General features: G+C 43.4%; 1 pseudogene; it reads left to right on the top strand.

The window, feature by feature from the left end:
* LOC109888831 (splicing factor 3B subunit 3-like) overlaps window positions 1-19207 on the top strand; it is a 32555-nt pseudogene extending 13348 nt beyond the window's left edge.
* The last annotated feature ends 3233 nt before the right edge of the window (window positions 19208-22440 follow it).

Raw genomic sequence — 22440 nt, 5'->3', positions numbered from 1 at the left:
ATTTAATTGTAAACTACCTGTAATAATAGAGAGAGTTTAAGAACCTCTGATCTCTGCATTATACACAGACACTGTCAGACTGTGCCTGTTTTAATTGATATTCTAACTCCGATAGAATACTGATCTCGTCACTGGCTCATTTCTCCTACTCATCTCTCTTACTCTTTGTCCGTCTCTAGATTGCTGACCTGACAGCTGGGGAGTGACCTCATTAGCATGTGGCAGGGGACCCAATTCCCCCTCAGTCCTCAGACATGGACTGGAGGTATGTGTTCTGCTATTCCACCTCCCAGAAAGTGCTCCTACACACACATTCACACTGTGTGTGACATACCACAGTAGTATTTGAGAAATGACTACATTTGAACAAACTTATGCAGATACTCACTCACATGCACACCAGAAACCAGATTTGTGCAGAGTTTGGTTTCTAGGTTTTCATTAGAAGCTGTAAAAGTGATGATATTCATGTCTCTTCTCTGACAAAGCACTGGAGAGAATGTGTATACCTCTGATCCCAGCAGATCTTAACATCTTAATGCACAGGATGGTAAATGCTTAGGTTAGAAGACAGTGAGTATCTATCTGATCAGTGCTTGTTCCCTCCAGGTGTCAGAGATGGCTGTATCTGAGCTGCCCGGTAAGCCCAATGCTGTGTGGACTGTGCGCCGACACATTGAAGGTATTTGTTAAAGGTCCAATGCAGCCGTTTTGGCCTCAATATCAAATTATTTCAGGGTAACAAAGTACCTTTCTGTGATTGTTAGCAGAGAAGTTTCTCAAGCAAGATTTTTGCTGGGACTGTCTAGGAGTGTTTTGAGTGGGGAGGGGAAAACAAACATTTGCTGTTATTGGCTGAGGGATTTGGAACTTTCTTTTTGGTCTATTAACTAATTTACTGCATGATGATTTATTCTCCCACCAAAACGAGCAGAATATTTTTCTCCCCAAACCACTTTAACACTAAAAGGGTATCATTTTCACTATTTAATAGTATTGCAACCACAGTGTGGAAATGTGTATATACATCAATTTCTTATCTTTAGTTACAAGTTATTCTCCTATCAGTTACAATCCACATCTGCAGTATTTGGTTGCAGTTACTGTAAACTCAGCAAAAAAAGAAACATCCTCTCACTGTCAACTTTTTGTTTTCAGCAAACCTAACGTGTAAATAATTGTATGAACATAAGATTCAACAATTGAGACAAACTTAACAAGTTCCACAGACATGTGACTAACAGAAATGGAATAATGTGTCCCTGAACAAAGGGGGAGGTCAAAATCAAAAGTTTAAAAAAAAATCTAAAGTATTTTGGTATGGCCACCACCAGATGCATTAAGTATTGCAGTGCATCTCCTCCTCATGGACTGCACCAGATGCATTAAGTATTGCAGTGCATCTCCTCCTCATGGACTGCACCAGATGCATTAAGTATTGCAGTGCATCTCCTCCTCATGGACTGCACCAGATGCATTAAGTATTGCAGTGCATCTCCTCCTCATGGACTGCACCAGATGCATTAAGTATTGCAGTGCATCTCCTCCTCATGGACTGCACCAGATGCATTAAGTATTGCAGTGCATCTCCTCCTCATGGACTGCACCAGATGCATTAAGTATTGCAGTGCATCTCCTCCTCATGGACTGCACCAGATGCATTAAGTATTGCAGTGCATCTCCTCCTCATGGACTGCACCAGATGTTCCAATTCTTGCTGTGAGATGTTATCCCACTCTTCCACCAAGGTACCTGCAAGTTCCCAGACATTTCTGGGGGGAATGGCCCTCACCCTCTGATCCAACAGGTCCCAGACGTGCTCCATGGGATTGAGATCCGGGCCCTTCGCTGGCCATGGCAGAACATGGAGAGAACATGGATTTTCCCATCTTGCAGGAAATCACGCACAGAACGAGCAGTATGGCTGGTGGCATTGTCATGCTGGAGGGTCATGTCAGGATGATCCTGCAGGAAGGGTACCACATCAGGGAGGAGGATGGCATTGTCATGCTGGAGGGTCATGTCAGGATGATCCTGCAGGAAGGGTACCACATCAGGGAGGAGGATGGCATTGTCATGCTGGAGGGTCATGTCAGGATGAGGCTGCAGGAAGGGTACCACATCAGGGAGGAGGATGTCTTCCCTGTAACGCACAGCCTTGAGATTGCCTGCAATGACAACAAGCTCAGTCTGATCGTGCTGTGACACACCGCCCCAGACCATGACGGCCCCTCCACCTCCAAATCGATCCCGCTCCAGAGTACAGGCCGTGAAACTCATTCCTTCGACGATAAACGCGAATCCGACCATCACTCCTGGTGAGACAAAACCACGACTCGTCAGTGAAGAGCACTTTTTGCCAGTCCTGTCTGGTCCAGCGACGGTAGGTTTGTGCCCATAAGCGACGTTGTTGCCAGTGATGTCTGGTGAGGACCTGCCTTACAACAGGCCTACAAGCCCTCAGTTCAGCCTCGCTCAGCATATTGCGGACAGTCTGAGCACTGATAAGAAATCAGTGCCCAAGTAATCCCATGCATAATAGAGAGACACGTGATCATATGCCAATGGTAAGCAAGGTTTAAAATGGTTTGTCTTAACATCTGTTTGGGCTTCTTGCGGTCAATTTCCAGTCTACAAATTGTAAGTATGTTCCGGCCCCCGACCATCCACTCCAGGAACGAAATCGGCCCGCTGCTGAATCTAGTTGATGATCGCTGGTCTAGGCTAAATGTTAATTAGCATAATATAGTGGAATTATATTGCCTTGTGTATTTTCATTAGTCATCATGTAGCCGATCTTATTTATCCAACACAACTATCACACACAACATACTGCAGAACCTCAGCTGGTTGCTGCTGAAGTAAAATGCTATTTTACAAGCCCATTCATTGCGCAACAATTCTAAATGTGATCACGTGTTTGTGCATGATTTTTAAAGAGCTACTATTATTATTTCTTAACTGTCAATTGAAGCGCATCTCACATTCAATTGCAGGCAACAGGCTGTCAGCGCATTAACCACTTTACAATGTGAGCTAGAGGCAGTATACAATTTGAAAACGTACTTAATTATTTTGAAACCTGAATGTTTTACTTCATGAGGCATGTTTTACCTTGCTTCAAAGTAGCCTATAGGCAAATTCCAACCATGGAAATGGAGAGACATTTCTTATGTAAAGACTTCATAGGCGGCGAGTACGTTTCAAGTTTAGGGAAGCTTACAATTCATCTTGACATTTCTACCGATCTGCGTGCCAGTTATAAGTTCCATATGTGCATTTTTCTCACCTCATTTGCTCACATTGTATATAGACTTGTTTATACTGCATTATTGACTGTATGTTTGTTTTTACTCCATGTGTAACTCTGTGTCGTTTTATCTGTCGAACTGCTTTGCTTTATCTTGGCCAGGTCGCAATTGTAAATGAGAACTTGTTCTCAACTTGCCTACCTGGTTAAATAAAGGTAAATAAATAAATAAATAAATTTTCAATAAGCTAGGCTTATTGGCACGCTCTCTGCTCAAATTGTGGTCTTCCCAAATAGAGGCCTAATCTTATGATTTGAAAGAATCCACAGCTACAGTGCCTTCAAAGTATTCATACCCCTTGACTTATTCCACATGTAGTTGTATTACAGCCTGAATGAAAAATGTATTCAATATTTCTCACCCATCTACACCAAAACTGCATAATGACCAAGGGAAAACCATGTTTTTGGACATTTGCAAATGTATAAAAAATTAAATACTCAAATATTTCATTTGCATAGGCACCTTTGGTAGCGATTACAGCTGTGAGTCTTTCTGGGTACGTCTGTAAGTGCTTTATACACCTAGATTCTGCAACAGTTGTACATTTATCTTCAAAATTCTTCATGTCCTGTCAAATTGGTGGTTGACCATTAAACCAAAGCTGTAGCTCGGCCACTCAGGAGCATTCTCTGTCTTCTTGATAACCAACTCCAGTGTAGATTTAGCCTTGTGTTCTAGGTTATTGTCCTGCTAAAAGGTGAATTTGTCTCCCAGTGTCTGGTAGAAAGCAGACTGAACCAGGTTTTCATATAGGATTTTGCCTATGCTTAGCTCCATTCAGTTTATTTTTGTATTCAGAAAAATTCCCCGGTCATGCTGTGGGATGTTTTTTTTAGGAGCAGGGACTGGGAGACTAGTCAGGATTGAGGGAAAGATGAATGACGCAAAGTACAGATCCTTAATGAGAACCTGCTCCAGAACGCTCAGGACCTCAGACTGGGGCAAAAGTTCATCTTCTAACAGGACAACGACCCTAAGCATACAGCCAAGACAACGCAGGAGTGTCTCCTGAATGTCGTTGAGTTTTTATTTTTAATACATTTGCTAACATTTCTAAAAACCTGTTTTTAATTTATTTGTCATTATGGGGTTTTGTGTGTAGATTGAGGGGGACGACGACAATTTAATCCATTTTAGAATAAGGTTCTAATGTAACAACATTTGGAATTTCCTAATGCACTGTAGATGTAGAGGATAGTTCATGTACACTAGCTATCAAAAGTTTTAGAACACCTACTCATTCAAAGGTTTTTCTTTATTTTTACTATTTTCTACATTGTAGAATAATACTGAACTATGAAATAACACACATGAAATCATGTAGTAACCAAATAAGTGTTACAAATATCAAAATATATGAGCCACCCTTTGCCTTGACTGCTTTGCACACTCTTGGCATTCTCTGAACCAGCTTCATGAGGTAGTCACCTGGAATGGATTTCAATTAAAAGTTCATTTGTGGAATTTAGTTCCTCAATGTGTTTGAGCCTATCAGTTGTGTTGTGACAAGGTAGTGGTGGTACACAGAAGATGGCCCTATTTGGTAAAAGACCAGGTCCATATTATGGCAAGGACAGATCAAATAAAAGAAACGACAGTACATCATTACTTTAAGACATGAAGGTCCGTCAATACAGAACATTTCAAGAACTTTGAAAGATTCTTCAAGTGCAGTCGCAAAAACCATCAAGCGCTATGATGAAACTGACTCATGAGGACTGCCACAGGAAAGGAAGATCCAGAGTTACCTCTGCTGCAGAGGATACGTTCATTTGAATTACCAGCCTCAGAAGTTGCAGCCCAAATAAATGCTTCAGAGTTCAAGCAAAACAGACACATCTCAACATCAACTGTTCAGAGGAGACTGCAAATCAGGCCTTCGTGGTCAAATTGCTGCAAAGAAACCACTACTAAAGGACACCACTAAGAAGAAGAAATTGTTTGGGCCTCGAAACACGAGCAATGGACATTAGACCAGTGGAAATCTGTCCTTTGGTCTGGATTCCAAATGGGAGAGTTTTGGTTCCAACCGCCATGTCTTATTGAGACGCGGTGTGGGTGAACGGATGATCTCTGAATGTGTATTTCCCACCGTATAGCATGGCGGAAGAGGTGTTATTGTGTGAGGGTGCTTTGCTGGTGACACTCTGATTTTATTTAGAATTCCCACTTAACCATTATGGCTACCACAGCATTCTGCAGCGATACGCCATCTGGTTTGAGCTTAGTGGGACTATCATTTTGTTTTTCAACAGGACAATGACCCAACACACCTCCAGGATTTGTAAGGGCTATTTTACCAAGAATGAGTGATGGAGTGCTGCATCAGATGACCTGGCCTCCACAATCCCCAGACCTCAACCAAATTGAGATGGTTTGGGATGAGTCAGACTGCAGAGACAAGGAAAAGCAGCCAACAAGTGCTCAGCATATGTGGGAACTCCTTCAAGACTGTTGTAAAAGCATTCCAGGTGAAGCTGGTTGAGAGAATGACAAGTGTGTAAAGCTGTCGTTGGCTATTTGAAGAATCTCAAATATAACATGTTTTGATTTGTTTAACACTTTATTGGTTACTACACGATTCCATACGTGTTATTTTACGCTTTTTATGTCTCCACTATTATTCTACAATGTAAAAAATAGTAAAATAAAGAAAAACCCTTGAATGAGTAGGTGTTCTAGAACTTTTGACCAGTAGGAGGTTTGCGGAAGTAAGATTTATCTGGCCATTAATGGTCGAAGAGCGCTCTCAAATTATTTGGATTTATTAGTAATCAAGTTAGAAAAATGAGCCTGTTTGGCGTTTTCTAATTGATCTGAGCAGCATAATGGACCTGCAATATTGACTTTCTCCACTTCCACCCTGCCTGTCTTTTTTAAATAGATTTATTTCCTCATTCGAAAGAGCTCTGTTTTAAATGTGTTTTTTTTTTCAACATTAGTGGAGCTGTAGCGTTAATGGTTGCTCTTAATTTGCCATTAAAGTTATCAACTAAATCATCACAAGAGGAAGGCAATGGATTATGCATCCAATGCATGTAGGTCCAGTACATTTACTGGACCCATTTAGTCCAGTTGTCTGTCACCACATTTCCCTAATGGAAACCCCGCTCTGCCAGTATATTCCAAGAAATCATGTGATTTCAGAGCTTTAGCCTGTCAGTGTAGTGCAGTGGCCTGGCTCACTTTCACTCTGACATTCATCCTTGACTTGGCTCATACAGCTGGTTAGCCTGCATAAGTCAGGCATTGTATCTTCTACACACTTGTTTACAGAAGTAGATTTCAAGATTGTTACGCAATGCACTGGGTTAGTGAAGAATACAAATATAGCTATGAGACTGATAGTAATTGCTTCATGTACCAAATTAGGAGAGATTCTGCCGTAGTCTCAGGGCACAGTTTGAGAGGGAATGTTGTGATTAATTTCTCATGTCTCTCTTACAAGTGACATCAGTAAGGGGTCATAGCTTTCATCTGGTCAGTCTACGTCTGTTTTGTACACTCGGTTGTCACGAACCGGCTCGAAGTTCGTATCAAAAAGGGAGACAACGTGGAGATAAGGAAAAGCAAAATATATTTATTAACTGAAGTAAACTAAATACAATTAACAATGGTGTGTGTAGTCATCAGTAGTGTGTGTTTGCGTGCATAAATGTGATAATGAGGGGTGTTGAAAGGTGCCAAAACAAACAAAATGGCCACAACCGAACTCTATCAGTGTCTGCATGAAGAGTCTCCTCAAGGAATGGGGAAAAGGCGTATTTTTCCCGTGCGTCCCATTTGGCTGAGGACCATCCCTGCTCCGCTCACCGACATTAAGGAAAATGAGCAAAGAGAAAGAATTGGGCAGACAGAGTGGGAGGGTCTTCACACTGTGTATGCTGAGATTAGAGGTGTTTTAATCTCTCCATTGATAGAGTTTAAAACAGACATAGACCGACGACCAGGTGCAAGCTATGATCCCTTATTGATGTCACTTGTTAAATCCACTTCAATTGGTGTAGATGAAGGGGAGGAGACTGGTTAAACAAGGATTTTTAAGGCTTGAGATGTGGATTGTGTATGCTTGCCATTCAGGGAGTGAATGGGCAAGACAAAAGATTTGAACCGCAGCGCCAGCTGCGCCACCAGAGACTCTGGGTTCACGCCCAGGCTCTGTCGTAACCGGCCGCGACCGGGAGGTCCGTGTGGCGACGCACATGTTAAGGACGGGTTAGGGAGGGTTTGGCCGGTAGGGAAATCCTTGTCTCATCGCGCACCAGCGACTCCTGTGGCGGGCCGGGGCGCAGTGCGCGCTAACCAAGGCATTCAAGCAGTTGTTTCCTCATTTCAACAGCATAACTTCCCTGTCTTCAAATCTTGCCAATGAAGACATCCTCATTATGGATGAATACAAATGGAATTTAGGTTTTTAGTGAGTATGAGTGCACGGGTGTGTCTGTCTACCTCAGGGTGTTGGTGGAGATGGCCACAATGCCCTCAGGACACTTTTCAGAGGTGAAGCCTGAGGCGTACTCCAGAGTCTCATAGGACAGGGGCGTCAGGTGGAAGTGGGCATGGTAAGAGTAACTCAGCCAGGAGCGGCTAGACATGGCCAACACAGAGGAGAGGGGATCAATGGTCGGAGAGTAAGGCTGTAACTGTACACGTATTCGTGCCTCTGTGTGGTCCGCACTGTGAACCTGAATTAATACATAAATAAACACTATATTGTAGGCTATGCCTGTTGAGGCATAGCTGGCTAGAGCCTATGTGCCAATTGTAATCAAAATTCTAATCCTAACTGGCACATTTCAAACTGTCCTTTTGTGAGGCGCAGTGGTGGGGTGGATTAACCAGGAGGATCCTCCATCATCGTTTAAATCTCCAGTTTGGGAACAGTTTGACTTCCTAGTAGATTACAACAGCGATGGACAGAGTTGTGGATTAAATGTTAACAGTATGTCTCCACACTCAACAAGAATAGCCTATGCAGCTGCCAACACCTCAAATATGTTGGCACATTTACATCGACCCAGTCTTCCAGAGCAAGGAAACGCAAAGAAACAACACATCGTCTCCCCTCTGCATTCAAACAGCTGATTCTAACTGGGCCAAAGAAACAACACATCGTCTCCCCTCTGCATTCAAGCAGCTGATTCTAACTGGGCCAAAGAAACAACACATCGTCTCCCCTCTGCATTCAAGCAGCTGATTCTACCTGGACCAAAGAAACAACACATCGTCTCCCCTCTGAATTCAAGCAGCTGATTCTAACTGGACAAAAGAAACAAGAGTGATAGGTAGGCTATATTTATAGCCTTTGGTTTATAACCGTGGATATCTGCCTATTCTCTGTGTTTGAGAATAGGGGATTTTAGCATCTCGTGAAAGTGCTCGAGCCACGTTACAAACTTCCCTCATGCACCCATTTCAGCAAACAGCTAGTACCCGTTATATATAGGCAAACCAAAGAGTTCAATGAAAATGGCCAATGATCCCTGTGTTGGGCTTCCTTAACAGTGACAGCCCATCACATTAGCCCGGAGGGGGAGATGTACTATGCTACAGATATGGCCCCTTTATGAGTCACAAGTGCGCATCTGCCACTGAAGGAGGCAGTGTCATAGTGGGTTCGTAACCAAGTGGGAATTTACCACACACACGACTGGAAAGAATCCACTTGAATGGCTAACAAACTGGTAATTACTGGTGGGAAACTCATCATCCTGAGAACTTACTTCTCCCACGTCGTGACCTCCGACATCATCTACTAAGGAAATGGCCTTGATAACAGCATTCAACAGTTAAATGCAACAAAACATTATTTTATAAAAAGCTATCTATTTATGTGTTTTTTTAACTATAATTTATTTACAAGCGTGATAGCTGTACCTTTAGTTTATGGTTGACAGCTTGTTGCCAATTAGCCAATCGGTGTTGCTCAGCAAGTTCAAAATCACATGAATGCATCCATCTGGTATTTAGGACTTCACAACTAGTCAATTCCTACACGGTTAAAAAAGCTGCATCAAAGTGGAGTCATGAGGCTCAACATAACAATCCGGTCACAACAGAAATGCAAGGAACACTGAATGGCATTTACATTTTCCCACTGTACTGAAACGAGACCCCAAAACATACCGAACCATGGGTTTGGTGAACTGTTACACCCCTATCAGAAAGGATATTAATACAATGTTATGTTTCAGCTGGCTTCCAGGTTGGATGGTGCGGCTTGGTTGGGTTGTGTATCGGAGGACGCATGACTTTCAACCTTCGTCTCTCCTGAGCCCGTACGGGAGTTATAGCGATGAGACAAGATAGTGGCTACTAAAAACAATTGGATACCATGAAATTGGGAAGAAAAAGGGGTAAAAAAACAACAAAAAACAATGGCCCAACACCCATAGAACATCCAGCCAACATGATACAACTGTGGGAAGCATTGGAGTCAACATGGGCCAGAATCCCTGTGGAACGCTTTCAACACCTTGTCCATACCCTGACGAATTGAGGCTGTTCTGAGGGCGAAAGGGGATGCAACTCAATATTAGGAAGGTGGATATTCTTAATGTTTTGTACACTATGTACATACAGACACACTTTATGAATGAATAAATACATATAGGATATGATATTATGCTTCATGTATCAGATGAATACTGAACAAATGATTCACTTCATGATCCTATTGAACATTCACTGTCCAGATATCCCCTTGGTGTGAAACTCTTGCTCATTTAAACACCTCTCTTCCAGATGAGTTTGACGCCTACATCATTGTGTCCTTTGTCAACGCCACCCTGGTTCTGTCTATTGGAGAGACTGTAGAGGAAGTGACACACTCTGGGGACCACCCTCTCCTGCTCTCTGCTTGGGGAGGATGCTCTGGTGCAGGTCAGTATAACACCCACCCTACACACGCCTATGAAGGGTCCTGAACATGCTCCTTATGTTCTGGAGGGAATACAATGTTGATGGTGAAAGTGGTATAAAGCTGAAGGGAGATTAAGTGCATGGGAGATGTAATATTGCTGTTGAAGTGATGAGTCTTCATGTCTCTTCTCTGACAGAATGATGGAGAGAGCTTAAACACATCTGATCTCAGCATTATACACAGACATGGACATCCTGGCCAGGCCCCTTCCCCAGCCCTGTGTAAACTATGAATTTTCTTGTACAGGTGTATCCTGATGGTATTCGTCACATCCGTGCTGATAAGCGTGTGAATGAGTGGAAGACTCAAGGGAAGAAGACCATTACTCGCTGTGCAGTCAACCAGAGGCAGGTGGTCATTGCTCTGACTGGAGGAGAGCTGGTTTACTTTGAGATGGACCCAGTGAGTAGTGAATCTTCCTCCCCTGGGTGTTTTATTTAGTCACCCAGGTACTGTCTTTTAGTTTGACCCTGTTTTTATCATCTTTTTCAGGATATCCAGAAGAATCTCCTGCTCAGTGAAAAGTTCATATTTCATCGGACTGTAGTTGTTTGAAACCTTTCTCCACTCACTCTCTCCCCCTCCCCAGTCTGGCCAGCTGAATGAGTACACAGAAAGGAAGGAGATGTCCGCTGATGTGGTGTGTATGAGCTTGGCCGGCGTCCCGCCTGGCGAGCAGCACTCCCGTTTCCTGGCTGCGGGGCTGGTCGACAACACAGTCCACATCATCTCTTTGGATTCCTCGGTATGACTCTTCTCAGGCTACAGTATTTCTTTCCCTCTCTCTTTGAAAGCCAAACTCATCCAGAGCTCAGTTGCTCTGCTGCGTTTTCCAATCAATTACAATTTAAGTCGAGTGTTGTTGTTGGGGGGGGGGGGTTCCAAAAGCCTTATTGTTGATTTTGCCCACTTTAGTAGGTGTACCATCTCTCTAAACTGTATGTAGCCCTAACCCTGCTGTGTTTGTCTGGTGCAGAACTGTCTTCAGCCCCTCAGTATGCAGGCCCTGCCAGCCCAGCCTGAGTCTCTGTGTATAGTGGAGAAGGAAGATGAGCTAGGAGCGAAGGGCACTGTTGGTTTCCTCTTCGCCCCATCTCAACATCGGACTGCAGGTAAGCTATCTGTCCTGTGATGTCTTGAGAAAGGGTTTGAAGAGAGGGATGTTATGCTGTATCTCTTGAAGTGATGAGTTTCTCTTCACTGACTAAATAATAATGGAGAATGTTAAAAAGCCTCTGTCAGCATACATACATACACTGTGTGACTGACTGCCTGTTTACTTCTGGCACTGTATTACTTGCGTCTGTGCTCTATTAGAACACATTCTAGAGGTAATATGTCTTTCCTAAGAACGGTGTGTTGCTCAGGACTGTGTTGGACCCAGTGACTGGAGACTTGTCTGATACTCGATACCCGGGGTCGTGACCTGTGAAGCTCTTCCGGGTGACAGAAGATATGACTAATCCAGTGGTTTCTGGCTCTGGCTGGTTGACCACAGCTCTGCACAGGAATTGTCCAGCTGTTATTTCAGAAAGGTCATAATTGTGCTGAAAGTCGGAGTACTATCATACTTGCCACCACCCCCCCCCCCCCTTTACCGAACTCCCAGAGGGACAATGGTTACTTTGTTGAACCCTTTTCCAGTCATATCAGTATTCTACACTTTATTAATAAAATCAGAAACTTGAAGCTTTCACATATGACCCTTTCTTTTAAAGATTATGTTTAATTCACATGTCAATGACAGATAAACACTGTTGTTGAGATGGTAAATTAATAGGGATATGTATCTTTCCCTTTCAAGACTATTGGATATATGGGCTTCGATACAATATAAGAATAATATGTTTTAGTTTGAAACAATTCGGTGCGATACGAGAGATTTGTTGCGTAAACACATTCATTTTCCATAGTCTAAATTCAAATCTGCTGTTGATGGAGCTCATTAGCTGTGTGTAAGTGATGTATGTCTATGGTGTATGTACTATGTAGGCACCTTAGCTGAGCCATAAAGGAGACTAGGCATCTACCACTTCATCAGATTGGGGGGGGGGGGTATTGCTGATCTTGAAACTAAAAAATCTAAATAAAATACACTGCTCAAAAAAATAAAGGGAACACTTAAACAACACAATGTAACTCCAAGTCAATCACACTTCTGTGAAATCAAACTGTCCACTTAGGAAGCAACACTGATTGACAATAAATTTCACATGCTGGTGTGCAAATGGAATAGACAACAGGTGGAAATTATAGGCAATTAGCAAGACACCCCCAATAAAGGAGTGGTTCTGCAGGTGATAACCACAGACCACTTCTCAGTTCCTATGCTTCCTGGCAGATGTTTTGGTCACTTTTGAATGCTGGCGGTGCTTTCACTCTAGTGGTAGCATGAGACGGAGTCTACAACCCACACAAGTGGCTCAGGTAGGGCAGCTCATCCAGGATAGAACATCAATGCGAGCTGTGGCAAGAAGGTTTGATGTGTCTGTCAGCGTAGTGTCCAGAGCATGGAGGCGCTACCAGGAGACAGGCCAGTACATCAGGAGACGTGGAGGAGGCCGTAGGAGGGCAACAACCCAGCAGCAGGACCGCTACCTCCGCCTTTGTGCAAGGAGAGGCAGGAGGAGCACTGCCAGAGCCCTGCAAAATTACCTCCAGCAGGCCACAAATGTGCATGTGTCTGCTCAAACGGTCAGAAACAGACTCCATGAGGGTGGTATGAGGGCCCGACGTCCACAGGTGGGAGTTGTGCTTACAGCCCAACACCGTGCAGGGCGTTTGGCATTTGCCAGAGAACACAAAGATTGGCAAATTAGCCACTGGCTCCCTGTGCTCTTCACAGATGAAAGCAGGTTCACACTGAGCACGTGACAGACGTGACAGAGTCTGGAGATGCCGTGGAGAAAGTTCTGCTGCCTGCAACATCCTCCAGCATGACCGGTTTGGCGGTGGGTCAGTCATGGTGTGGGGTGGCATTTCTTTGGGGGGCCGCACAGCCCTCCATGTGCTCGCCAGAGGTAGCCTGACTGCCATTAGGTACCAAGATGAGATCCTCAGACCCCTTGTGAGACCATATGCTGGTGCGGTTGGCCCTGGGTTCCTCCTAATGCAAGACAATGCTAGACCTCATGTGGCTGGAGTGTGTCAGCAGTTCCTGCAAGAGGAAGGCATTGATGCTATGGACTGGCCCACCCATTCCCCAGACCTGAATCCAATTGAGCACATCTGGGACATCATGTCTCGCGCCATCCACCAACGCCACGTTGCACCACAGACTGTCCAGGAGTTGGCAGATGCTTTAGTCCAGGTCTGGGAGGAGATCCCTCGGGAGACCATCCGCCACCTCATCAGGAGCATGCCCAGCCGTTGTAGGGAGGTCATACAGGCACGTGGAGGCCACACACACTACTGAGCCTCATTTTGACTTGTTTTAAGGACATTACATCAAAGTTGTAGTGTGGTTTTCCACTTTAATTTTGAGTGTGACTCCAAATCCAGACCTCCATGTGTTAATAAATTTGATTTCCATTTAACATTTTTGTGTGATTTTGTTGTCAGCACATTCAACTATGTAAAGAAAAGAGTATGGAAGAATATTTCATTCATTCAGATTTTCGGATGTGTTCCATTTATTTTTTTGAGCAGTGTATATTAAGCCACATTCAGCAGGTATAGCAAGAAGTGAGTTGTCTCTGGTAGCTTACTTTTGCATTTGAATTCAGAAGGTGCCGTGCAGATGTTGCAGATCAGGAACAGATCGCCTACCTTGCGTTGGTCAGTGGGCCGGCCGCTGGGCTGGCCGCGGGGCTAAGTTTGATTAGGCTAATGATATTGCCTGAGGTTGTTCGGCAAGCAAAATTACTTGTAGATCAATAACAAAATTAGGTATTTTCGGAAGTTACAAAGATTGTAATATGAGCAAAAACGAACTTGTGAACCGGCAATTCGTAACGTTTGAATACATTTTCTGACCGACGCATGCTACATTTGGATCGGTTTGGGGTCTGTATGTGGACACCCCTTACAATTAGTTGATTCAGCTATTTCAGTCACACCTGTTGCTGACAGGTGTATAAAGTCAAGCACCCAGCCATGCAATCTCCATAGACAAACACTGATAGTAGAATGGCCCGTACTTAAGAGCTCAGTGACTTTCAAAGTGGCACCGTCATAAGATGCCACCTTTCCAACAAGTTTGTCAAGTTTCTGCCCTGATCAATTTGAGGTGCTGTTCTTGTGACATAGAACCGTCTAGGAGCAACAACGGCTGTGCCGCGAAGTAGTAATCCATTCAAGTTAATAGAATGGGATCGCGGAGTGCTGTAGTGCGTACAAGTTCTATCCTCGGTTACAACACTCAATACTGAGTTCCAAACTGCCTCTGGAAGAAATATCAACACAAGGACTGTTCTTCTGGAGCTTAATGAAATGGGTTTCCATGGCCGAGCAGCCGCACACAAGCCTAAGATCACCATGCACAATGACAAGCGTCGGCTGGAGTGGTATATAGCTCGCCACCATTGGACTCTGGCACAGTGGAAATGCGTTCTCTGGAGTGATGAATCACACTTCAACATTTGGGAGTCCGATGGAAGAATCTGGGTTTGGTGGATGCCAGGAGAATGCTACCTGCCCGAATGCATAGTGCCAACTGTAAAGTTTGGTGGAGGAGGAATAATGGTCTGGAGCTGTTTTTTCATGGTTTGGGCTAGGCCCCTCACTTCCAGTGAAGGGAAATCTTTATGCTACAGCATACAATGACATTCTATACGATCCTGTGCTTCCAACTTCGTGGCAACAGTTTGGAAGGCCCGACCTTACCAATGCCCCTGTGGCTGATTGGAAGCAAATCCCTGTAGCAATGTTCCAACATCTAGTGGAAAGCCTTCCCAGATGAGTGGAGGCTGTTATAGCAGCAAAGGGGGGACCAACACCATATTAATGCCCATGATTTTGGAATGAGATGTTCGACAAGCAGGTGTCCATATCCTTTTGGCTATGTAGTGGATCTTGAACATTTATAACAGGGACTGATACGCATTGGTGGGTTGTTACATCCCTGTAAATGAATGCTGTTTTGATTGTCAGACTCCAGGTGAGGACGTTTCTCTGGCCATCACTCCGTTCCAGGGCCGTGTGCTGGTGGGCGTTGGCAAACTGCTGCGCATCTACGACCTGGGCAAGAAGAAGCTGCTGCACATGTGTGAGAACAAGGTGAGACGGGGAGACTGTCTCTTTTTCTCACACACACAAAACACACACACACCTCAGTCCTGAGTTCTTCACCTCCAGTGTTGGCCTAGTTAAAAGTTAAATGCAAAAAAAAGGGTGTGTATATATATATATATATATATATGTATATATATATATATATATATATATATATATATATATATATATATATATATATATATATATATAGGGGGAGGGAGAGAGGGACTCTACTGTTTTGATTTTATCCCTGGTATGTTTTTGGTTTCTCACTCAATTACCAATATATCCTGAAGTTTGCTATTCTTACATGTTACAATGTTGACACAGAGGAAGTGTCTGCTGGAAGACTAACCTAAATAATAACTTTAGGTTAAGGTCTCATAGTAATCAAGGTAACCACTTAAATTATTAGTGATTGGGAAGATGATTGCTTTGTAAGAATCTCCTTTCAAAAGCAAGGATAAAAGGCCACCGCATCATGCATTGTACCAGAGGACATTTTACCACAGTCAACCTCTTAGGTTCCACACCTTTCAAATAAAATCCATATGGCAGTAGTAGGTCAGTTGATGACCGATATTTAGTTGTTTAATGAAGTCATCTGTCTCGTTTCCAGCATGTCCCCAACCTGGTGACTGGCATCCACACCATCTGTCAGCGGGTCATAGTGACTGACGTACAGGAGAGTCTGTTCTGGGTGCACTACAAGCGTAGCGAGAACCCGGATGATCATCTTTGCCGATGACACCCATCCTCGCTGGGTCACCACCACCTGCCTGCTGGACTACGGCACCATGGCTTCAGCTGACAAGTTTGGCAACATCAGCATTGTATGTGGTCGCTCTTTATTGTTCTTTTCTGGCAATGATGTTGGGTGTTATACTGTTGTCTACCTTTTCTGTAGACGCCTCACATTAGCAGTTTGATCCAATTGATATTTCAATGATGCCACAAACATATTGAAGGCTTTTATTGCTGGAGATGTTAGTACTTACACTTTGTACCTTCTTAGGTGTGTTTGCCCCCCAACTCCAGTGATGATGAGGACCCAACTGGGAACAAGGCGTTGTGGGATAGGGGTCTGCTGAACGGAGCCTCTCAGAAGGTATAGTCTTTCTGCTCCCCTGTCACAGCATCAGCTCTGTAAAGACAGGAGCTCAGGGGAACTTTTCTTTCTGGATCAGAGTTTGTCTTGGTGGTGTTGGGTTTGCCTCATCCTAGACCCGGCCTATAACAGACCTGCTGTCCAGGCCAAATCGCAGTTTAACATGCTGTTTAACATACTGTTTTCCATTTGGCTGGTAGTTAGTGGGAAATTCCCTCCACTTTGACTTATTGTGGGCAAGTGTTAAAAAGGGTGCATGTAAGCGGTGTTTTCTGGGTGGGGAGTGTGAAGTGAGTTAGAATGTTTATGTAATGGTCATGTCTGTCTGACCCTGTACCATGTCTCTTGTTCTGTGTCAGGCTAAAGTGATCATGAACTACCACATCGGGGAGACTGTGCTGTCACTGCAGAAGACCACACGAATACCCCGGCAGCTTAGAGTCTGGTTTACACAACAGTCTGTCGGTGTCCTGGTGCCCTTCACTTCCCACGAGGTAACACACACACACACACACACACACACACACACACACACACACACACACACACACACACACACACACACACACACACACACACACACACACACACACACACACACACACACACACACACACACACACACACACACACACACACACACACACACACACACACACACACACACACACACGAGAACTGTCTTCATTGGCAGGACTTGAAAACAGGGGAGTTGTGTTCATAGAATAAGGAATTGGAATACTAGAATGTACATGAACCTTATGATGGGATCTAGGTCAGGGAGTTGGTCAACCATGGTTTGTGAGTGTTGTGATAAGATATTGTCTAAAATAATTAATTTGATGAATTTATTACCACCTCAGCTTCCGCTCCTACTACTTCCCTGTGAAGGTGGGTGCTAACTTATTTAAGATGACTTACTATTTCCATAGGATGGTGGGACAAAGAAAGCCACACATTATACTCCCTGCTACTAATTCCTCAGCATGTAAATGGAATGTGTGCAGAGGACACCACTATGTTTACAAATGGAGTCTTGTACCAAATCCACTGGGTGAAATGTTATGCCAAGAACCAACTGTTGTGTGGGGGGGGGACTTTCCAAGTCCAGTACATTTGGCAAGATCATTAGACATGCTGTCAATTAAGTCTGTTGAACATGATAGCAGAAATAAATCACAAGCCTTGTTCATTGGACATCCAGACAGTCTGCCTACTGTATCTGATCTTCTTCCTCTGTCCTGTCTATCTGTGTCTGCAGAATGTGATAGACGGAGATCTGTGTGAGCAGTTCGACTCCATGGACCCCCACAAGCAGAAGAGTTGCTGAAGAGCTGGACCGTACACCACCTGAGGTCTCAAAGAAACTGGAGGACATCCGCACACGTTATGCCTTCTAGAACCCTCGTGTTCTGTACATGCACAAATACACTCACACATACAAACTGTAATTTACAACAACTGACATGTTGAGACTGACACCTGTTCCACTGTGTTAACATGAAGAGGTGGGAGGTGAACACATTTTTCGAAGTCTTCATCTGTAGGTGCTTTGATTTGTCCTCTAGGCCCTGATTTGTTTGTTAGGCCTATAAATACTATAATACCAATAATAATCTATGGTGAATATTTACCCTGTGGTTTTCACTCATAGGATGCCATTTAAACCTAGCTGGATTCTTTTGAATTTATCATGTGTATATCATCAGTGCTGTAGACGCATACAGGAGCATTTTGGGGGTTTTAATGCGTGTGACGCATGGCCTAGTAAACACTTTGATATAATTAGGTCAAATGTTTTTGCATTGTGTGTTTGAAACAATCCATTTTGAGTCTTTGTTGTAATTGAGTGCCACAAATGAAAAGGACTTTATTTTTGATGTGAATTTTAATCCTAAAAAGATTTGGGATTCTCAAACAGCTCTTTTTTTATGGGTTTAAAAGGTATATTCCTTGCTGGACAAATTGTCCACATCTATTGTACAAGATTACAGGATTGTGTACAATAGCAAGTAATACAGCTGGAAGGTGAACCTTTTTCCCCTTAATGGTCCTGTGAACTTCAAACAGCCACAATCACCACACTAGATGAGACACCATTCCATATTAGTCATGGGAAAATGGGAGCAGGCTATTTTGTAAATGAAGTACTGCCATGTCTGTGTCACTATAGCTATGTTCCCATTAACTATGTTCCCATTAACTATGTTCCCATTTACTATGTTCCCATTAACTATGTTCCCATTTACTATGTTCCCATTAACTATGTTCCCATTTACTATGTTCCCATTAACTATGTTCCCATTAACTATGTTCCCATTTACTATGTTCCCATTAACTATGTTCCCATTTACTATGTTCCCATTAACTATGTTCCCATTTACTATGTTCCCATTAACTATGTTCCCATTTACTATGTTCCCATTAACTATGTTCCCATTAACTATGTTCCCATTAACTATGTTCCCATTAACTATGTTCCCATTAACTATGTTCCCATTAACTATGTTCCCATTTACTATGTTCCCATTAACTATGTTCCCATTAACTATGTTCCCATTAACTATGTTCCCATTTACTATGTTCCCATTAACTAGCCCAGTGTTTGTTTGTTTTTTAGAAAGTTTGCATTAAAAAAATTGCCTGCTAGGGTGTTTCCATTTAACTATCTTGTCCATAAAAACAGCTGGTCATAATGTCACACAAAAAAATATATATACTTTCACAACCTACAGGAGCTAGGTTTCCATCCAATTGGCAAGATTTTTATGTGAATATTTTAAAATCCTCCCAAATAATGTGCAGTTTCCCACCAAAGTTTCCATCAAATTGACTTGTTGCAGATAAAAGCCTGTGCATGATGACATGGTGTACAAAAAAAAAAACTTTGCCATTAAATACCCATGTCCCGAAAAAAAAAAATATATATATATTGATGGTTTTCTCACAAAGAATGTTTGCGTTATATAGCGAGTGTGCCCACTCTGGTCTATCTGAATGCATGGAATAGCCTTCATTTCTCAGAACAAGAATAGACTGACGAGTTTCAGGTCTCTGTTTCTGGCCATTTTGAGCCTGTAATTGAACCCACAATTGCTGATGCTCCAGATACTCAGCTAGTCTAAAGAAGGCCAATTTTATTGCTTCTTTAATCAGGACAACCGTTTTCAGCTGTGCTAACATAATTGCAAAAGGGTTTTCTAATGATCAATTAGCCTTTTAAAATAAACATTAACATGGATTAACACAACGTGCAATTGGAACACATGAGTGATGGTTACTGATTTGGTGGAATAATCCTTTAATTCATTGCCACTTACTCAGCTGGGCCAGGGGCGCTTTAATTAGGTCAGGTGGAAATGTCCGACATATCTCAACTCCATAAAGGAGGAAATTGCCATCGCCTGATCTCGCTGCTTTCTCTTCCTTAACTCTGATCCAGAAGTCCTGTGCGTCCATGAATCCAGACTACTCAGTAAATATACCACTTTATGGTTAAAGGAATTCCTGCCTCAGTCTCAGCCATTCCTCTGACACGTGACCACCTGTTCACCTTCACTGTCAGTTATCCTACCTGTCCAGCTACCCACACAGATTCCACTAATCTTTCACTGATAATGGGCCTCTGTACGCCTATGTAGATGTTCCATAAAAAATCAGCTGTTTCCAGCTACAATAGTCATTTACAACATTAACAATGTCTACACTGTGTTTCTGATCAATTTGATGTTACTTTAATGGACAAATTGTGCTTTTCTTTCAAAAACAAGGACATTTCTAAGTGACCCCAAACTTTTGAATGGTTGTGTGTATGTGTGTGTGTGTGTATATGTAACTGACCCCAAAGTTTTGACCAGTAGTGTAAATACTGTAGGCAGCAGCCTCTAATGCAGGGGTTGGCAAACTTTTTGGTTCGAGGGCCACATCGGGATTTTGAAATTCAAGAGGGCCCAATTTTTTGGGAGGGCAAATAGTTTGTTAAAATCAATTTGTAGGGATGATACATTGGTGTGGCTGGCTTTCGAGTTAAGCGGGCATTGTGTTAAGAAGCAGTGTGGCTTGGCTGGGTCGTGTTTCGGAAGGACACACGGCTCTCGAGCGTCACCTCTGCCGAGTCCGTACGGGAGTTGCAGCGATGGGACAAGACTAACTTTTAAAAAATGTCTCGCGGGCTGGATTGAAGTGCTCGGTGGGCTGGATATGGCTGTACTTTGCCCCCCCCTTGCTCTATTGTGCTAGTGATGGCTATTTAACAGTCTGATGGCCTTGATATAGAAGCTGTTTTTCAGTCTCTCAGTCCCAGCTTTGATGCACATGTACTGACCTGGCATTGTGGATGATAGAGGTATGAACAGGCAGTGGCTCAGGTTGTTGTTGTCCTTGATCTTTTTGGCCTTCCTGTGACATTGGATGCTGTAGGTGTCCTGGAGGGCTGGTCATTTGTCCCCAGTGACGCGTTTGGCAGACCGCACCACCCTCTGGAGAGTCTTGTGGTTGAGGGCGGTGCAGTTGCCGTACCAGGCGGTGATACAGCCCGACAGGATGCTCTCATTTGTGCATTTGTAAAACTTTGAGGGCTTTAGGTGCAAAATTTCTTCAGCCTCCTGAGGCAAGATTCTTCAGCGTCCTGAGGTTGAAGAGGCGCTGTCTTCACCACACTGTCTGTGTGGGTGAACCATTTCAGTTTGTCAGGGATGTGTACGCTGAGGAACTTGAAGCTTTCCACCTCCACTGCAGTCCTGTCAATGTGGATAGGGGGGTGCTCCCTTTGATGTTTCCTGAAGTCCACGATCATCTCTTTTTGTTGACGTTGAGTGAGAGGTTATTCTTGGCACCACACTCCGTGCCCTCACCTCCTCCCTGTAGGCTGTCTGGTCATTGTTGGTAGTCAAGCCTACTACTGTCTGCAAACTCGATTGAGTTTAGACGTGCGTGGCCACGCAGTCATTGGTGAACAGGTAATACAGAAGGGGGCTGAGCACGAGCCCCAGTCTTGAGGATCGGCGAAGTGGAGGTGTTGTTTTCTAACTTTGCCACCTAGGGGCAGCCCGTCAGGAAGTCCAGGACCCAGTTCTCAAGCTTCAAGCTTAATGATGAGCATGGAGGGTACTATGGTGTTGAATGCTGAGCTATAGTCAATGAGCAGCATTCTAACATAGTTATTCCTCTCTTCCAGATGGAACATGGCAGTGTGAAGTGCGATGGCATCGTCTGGATTGTAAGCAAATTGATGGCATCATAAGCAAGTTGAAGTGGGTCTAGGGTGATATAAATCTTCACTGAAAGTTGATACACGTAGACTATTCAAATAATAGGATATGTGCAGCACTTTGCATCAATTTATTGCATTCAGTTATTGTTTTCTTGTTCAAACCACGAGCAACACCTGTCAACACCTGTCAGACATTTCTCTCAAAGCATAGGGATGTATATTTGCACTGGACTAGTATTATCAGAGGACTTTTACAATTCCAGACAGAATAACCAGTTTTTTGGCAAACTCCAGTCTCCTGCCAAGTAAAAATGAGTGACATGGCAGATTACAGATGTTTTTTGTGCTTGTGCACATAATTACATTACCTGACCTCCCCCAGTAAAAGTCATCCCGTCCAAATACGGCTATAGTGGGAGGACTACATGTCACCTCGACTACAAGTTTACTTCAATATGATGGTTATTATATAAATATTTGCGCATAAAAGCGTCTCAACCAACATTTCTAGCAGAATTAATTTGACCAACACAGACCTATTGGCATTATCATGAGGTCAGATAAAATGCAAATGTGAGAGCATGTGACTTCAAATGTATTTATTTTTTTACTTGATTATCAATGTGGGTGTTACTAAGGCAATTCGTCAATGTTGTGACGTGTATTATTA

Source organism: Oncorhynchus kisutch, linkage group LG4, assembly GCF_002021735.2.
Source record: "Oncorhynchus kisutch isolate 150728-3 linkage group LG4, Okis_V2, whole genome shotgun sequence".
In the NCBI taxonomy this organism is placed as follows: domain Eukaryota; kingdom Metazoa; phylum Chordata; class Actinopteri; order Salmoniformes; family Salmonidae; genus Oncorhynchus; species Oncorhynchus kisutch.
The sequence above is the reverse complement of the archived record's forward strand: the minus strand, read 5'-3'. Positions and strand labels throughout refer to the sequence as shown.